Below are 5299 nucleotides of genomic sequence, written 5' to 3'. Positions count from 1 at the left end.
CTAATTTGATTAGATTCTCATCGATCAATATCACATGAAAATACATTTTTTCAAACAAACAAAAAAACCACTTTCCAAAACTATTATTAAACATACAATTAGTTGTTTACGCTGCGTGATGTTTTAACCAAAAAATATAAGTTTTTATGTACTAAATACTATGCAACACATGTACCAATATATGGCGCCCGAAAAAGCAACACATACGTACAGTACTATTATAACATTAATATATAACTTAAACATGCAGAATATAATAAGCTTTCTCGTTGTCTGACGTAAAGAACTCAGTTCTAACTTTTTTGTTGGTGTGTTTTGGTGTTTTGTTTGTGTTGGAATGAAAATTTTATTCATAAAAAAAAAAAAAAAAACAACAAAACAAAAAAACTGTCAAAAAAACCCTAAAAAAGAATATAAATTTTATTAATAAAACTATTTTCAAGGGAATATTAATATATATGTGAAGTTGTTACCTTGTAATCGCATTTATAACAATTCCAATGCTGTCGTATGCTCGCAGGGCATAAATACCAGGCACAGAATTATCTTCTTCCGGATATTCACTTCTGAAATTATTCCGGAACTGGGAATAAAAATGATGATGCCTGCTGATCTCAGAATAGTTGGTCTTGATTCCCAACGCGCCTTCCATGGAGGAAATAACGGAGTTGTTAATAGAATCCAGCAAATTTGTAATGCTTTCTGCAATTATCCATGCCGAGTCCATCCCTACAGTCCCATCGACTTAGCTTCTCTGAACAAATGAGTCACCATCTCTAATGATGACTGAAGAACTATGAAAACCCGAGATTGGATTTGCAGTAGCTTATCAAGCTCTTCTTGGATTACTCTTACCGGATCAGAGAGAAAAGAAAATGGTGGAAGAACCAAACGGTACTCAATCTCCGAACCCACATTTTGGAGAGCCTCCGACAAAAGTTCCAACTTCCCAGAATCACCGGCATAGGGTTCATTTTCATAAATCGCCACGACCCTTTTCCAATTGTACGCTTGAACAATATCAGCAATGCATTGTATTTCTTCAGAACCATTTTTAGCCATTTGTATTAAGAAAGGCCAACGGAGTTGCATCAGCGATGGGTTAATGGCGGGTGCTGCAAATGAAATAACAGCAACTTGAGCTTCATTTCCCATGTCGGCTACCACAGCTGCTTCCTGCCACGTGTGCATGCCGATAATCACTTTCACCTTCTTCTCTTTAATCATCTCTTCAGCTGCATGCAATCAGAATTAAGATATTCTCATTAAAGTAATCATTAAGTGAATAAATTTACATCTTTATTTTCGGCTTAAATTTTTGAAAAGTTGTGATTTAAAATGTAATAGAATTGGTAATAAATAGCTAGAGATATACTAACCAATAGAAGTTACTCTACGAGGATGCTGGATAGAGAGGGAGAGTTTGTGAGTCTTGGACGTTTTGTTGAAGTTCTGAACCGCAATTTCCATGCCGATTTTCTCTTCTTTGCCTATGCGGGAATTAACATCAATGATAGCACCTATATTCATAACTTCTTTAGCAATGGCGGCTTCAGCTCCATTGTAGAGAACGAAAAGAAAAGAGACGAGTGCAAGAAAGAGTAGTACTGATGATCTTGAGATTTTGCTGACCATTACAACTGACCAAGCCATTGCAGGAAATTTTGGGATAGGGAGTTAATCAGTATTGATTCCGGTTTTAATGGGTTTTTCTGGTTTCTTGCTGATTAGCAAACTAAAACTAAATCAATGTGATTGGTTTCTAGGAAAACGAAGGAAATTGGTAGGCAACTAGGCGTGAAAGTTCATTTCTTTGACTTGGTTTGCTAGAAGACAACATTAATTAATTACTCGGTTACGTATACGTACAGTGCACGCTAGCAGTTTGTAAAATCTACAACTTAGACTTGTCGCTGGGTCGTTCTTAAATGGTGGCAAAATTCCATCATGTTGGCATGTGAATCTGTGATGGAGAATTGCACACGTTTCTTGCAACTCTGTTTGCTTGCCTATTTTCTTATAGAAGAGAGATGAGTGGTGATGAGGAGGTGACTGAGGAGGTTAAAGCTAGGGGTCTGCGCTGCCTCTTTCATAGAAATTGTGGACCCCTAACATATTCGATTAATAAGATTATAATAGAAAATAAATTAAATAATTTAATTTTTCGATTCTTGCTTCTTTTAATTTTTAAAATAATTGATATTTTAATATGATTTTAGACTATAAGTTTAATGTCAAACCATATTTCTGTCATTCAAGGGAGAAAAGAAGTGTCTTTGAGGTTTGGAGTCAAAGATTTGAAATCCAACAACATACACGACTCGCAGCTTTTTGTTGGGCTTGGAATCTAAAGCTTTGTTTTTTTTTGTTTTTTTTTTTGCCGTAAGGTGTACTCCAAATAACATTGACTCGTGATCGCTAACATATTACCCGTCGTGAGAGAATGACGAGAATTCTACGGTCAGTCGACGTTGAACTGTGTAATGAATTTTTGAGAATCACAACAGAAATGGAAAACAAAAATTAATTTTGGAGCTTTGACTAAGGCTCACCTTGAAGAGAATTGATCAACGGCTTTGAAGTCCTTGAACACGTGGCTCCAAAATCTTCAAATCTTTCTTTTATTTTCTTTTTTTCTTCTGTAAAGTGGTTAAATGCTATGTGTTAGAAGAGTTCTGGTACGGCATGAATAGGGTGTTCTCCGCTTCCCGACCTTTGTTCTTTGTGCTCCAATGACCACTACAAAACAATAACTAGTTAAGAGAACTCGACGCCTAAGTTAACATTTTGGAGAAAAGTATGCTTAAATGCCAAAAATTCAGTCTAAGGTTATACCTGATATAGGAGCCTATTTATAGACTAAGCCATTGAGCCAAATATGAAATAAATCTTACTTTTATTTAGGCTACTAATATGGGGCTTGATATGGACGCGCTATCCATGCATGATTTGTCCCGGGCCTTTAACCTGGAAGACAGTTCTTGGGTCTTGGGAGGCATTTGCTCCTAGGACTCGTACTACCAACTAACTTAATTGCCATATTCTTTCAAATTCGACCCGGCCCGTCGAATATGAAGATTGTACGTAATAATATGCAATGAAAATTATTATGAGAATATTAGAGAATTCTAGAAAAATAATTTTATAGAATAATACTTAATAAAAATATGAAGATTGTACGTAATAATATGTAATGAAAATTATTTTGAGAATATTAAAAAAGTATATCAAAAAAATATTTTGGTATTTATCAAAATCAGTTATGAATGGTCTTGAGTAAACTTCATTTACCACTTCTGATCTTTCATCACTTTTACGATCATAACCTTAAACTTTAGAAAGTGTTAATTTAAGGTTACTATCGATCTTTATGAAGTTTGCAATGTCAGCAGTTCCGCATTAAATCAAAACTCTCTAAAATATTTTAAAGATGTTTATAAAATATGGGCTCTAATGAAATCTGTATTTATTATTGTGGAATAAATTACTAAATATAGATCATGACAGCATGTGACAGAAAAGAGCACTTACTAGAGCATGGCTTGGAATTTTGTATGTTTGAATTGGTCAGGTAAAGAAGTCGACTGAAATACCTTAGACTACGTCACCAATTATAAGTACTGCATGTAATAGGAATTGAGTAGATTACTTTCAGAATTTATTCATTGAATTGAGATTGTTGAATCAGTTTTAGTAAAATCAAACTTCTCGAATCTTTGAAATTATTGGTTTGAACGGAAACGCGTGGACATAAGCACTAGCTGTTAAGATTCAAATCAAACTTTTCTCTTGAAACCTTTTTTAGGTTTCTCTTTCGTTGGTTTCCTTTGTGGTGTTAAATCACTGATTATTTTAGAAGGTTAAGCTAATATGAAGAGATAAATTTAATCACTTAATTAATATTTTAACACTCTTCCTTGCATGTGGGCTCAAACTCCATTTTAATAAGGTGAGGTACAACACATAAAATATTTAACTTAAATGAAGGGTAAATGATAGAGTCAAGGTTCGAACTTAAGACCTTTGGCTCTGATACCATGTTAAATCACTGATTATCTCAAAAGCCGGCCATGTGGAACACATCCTCCACCATAGTGGGTGCATTTAGGGAGGAAATGAGGTATGGCTTCCATCCTCCTCTTCTCTTCTCCGTTTTTGTTTCTCTTTTTTTTTTTCTTTTTTTTTTTTTTTTCATTTTTGTTTTTTCCTTTAAACCACTCATTATATGTCTATCTGACAATCTTCCAATTAACCAAACAAAGGGGTGCTTCAAGCAGCAAGTTCCTTAACTATTTGAACAAACACAATGAAAAATGCTCTGCCGACTCCAAAAACTTGTTTATCACAATTTATGCGAAATTAATATTATGAAGCAATAAACAATTCAATCATCAAAATATATAAAGCAATAAAGAGGCAAATACAGATATTTTGGTTACGAAGACGAAACCTTAAAAGGGGAGTAAAGATGGAGAGATGATGGGATGTCTCGGCATATTGATTTTGGAACTGAATTAAGCCAATAAAATACTAACAAACTCCCCCTTTGGCAATTCGGTGACAAAACCAATATGCCGAGACATTCCATCATCTCTCCATCTTTACTCCCCCTTTTTGTCATAGAATAACAAAATGTCTTCATGTTTCCTAAAACACTTCACAAGATACATCAAGGCATATGTGGAACATGAATAACACAAGAAAAACTCATGATCACATATAAACGAAAAATGCATGAAGTTTAATGCAGATCATGGAGGCACATCAACACAAATTGCCCTTCAATGTATGACTCATTTATCAACAAGAAACTGGAAAGAAAAAAAATACAGGCTTCTCCCCCTCAAAAGTCAAATGAACATATATGATACACACATCAACGACTCATGTATTTCACAATGAATATCCCAAACATGCTCCAATTATGCAAAATATACATGAGACTAGAAATGACAAGAAACTCATATTACTTAACTCAAGCAAAGAAAAATGTTCAATTCAACCCATGCTTGTGTGTTGTGTGTGTAAGCCATCCAATGAGAAGATTTACCAACTTACAAAATGAGGAGAAAGTTTCACCAATAGAAGGTTTTGACAAGAAAATCAAGTCAAAAGTCAAATCTTATCATACTAGGGATTAGCCACTCTCATCTAATATATTCCTCTTTGTAAAACAAATTGCACAAGTTTGACACAATGAAATAAATTCCTTTTGAAATATGTTTTTATTTTATTTTATTTGTTTCACTATCTTGTTCCATTCAACCCATGCTTGTGTGTTGTGTGTGTAAGCCATCCA

General features: G+C 34.2%; 1 pseudogene; it reads right to left on the bottom strand.

Annotated features, from left to right (window-relative positions):
- Positions 1–469: 469 nt before the first annotated feature.
- Positions 470–1653, bottom strand: LOC132169776 (glutamate receptor 2.4-like; annotated as a pseudogene).
- Positions 1654–5299: the final 3646 nt, after the last annotated feature.

The sequence above is a fragment of the Corylus avellana genome, chromosome 1 (assembly GCF_965113065.1).
Source record: "Corylus avellana chromosome 1, dhCorAvel1.hap1.2, whole genome shotgun sequence".
Lineage (NCBI taxonomy): Eukaryota > Viridiplantae > Streptophyta > Magnoliopsida > Fagales > Betulaceae > Corylus > Corylus avellana.
Note: the sequence above shows the minus strand (reverse complement) of the source record. Positions and strands in the feature narration are given on the sequence as shown.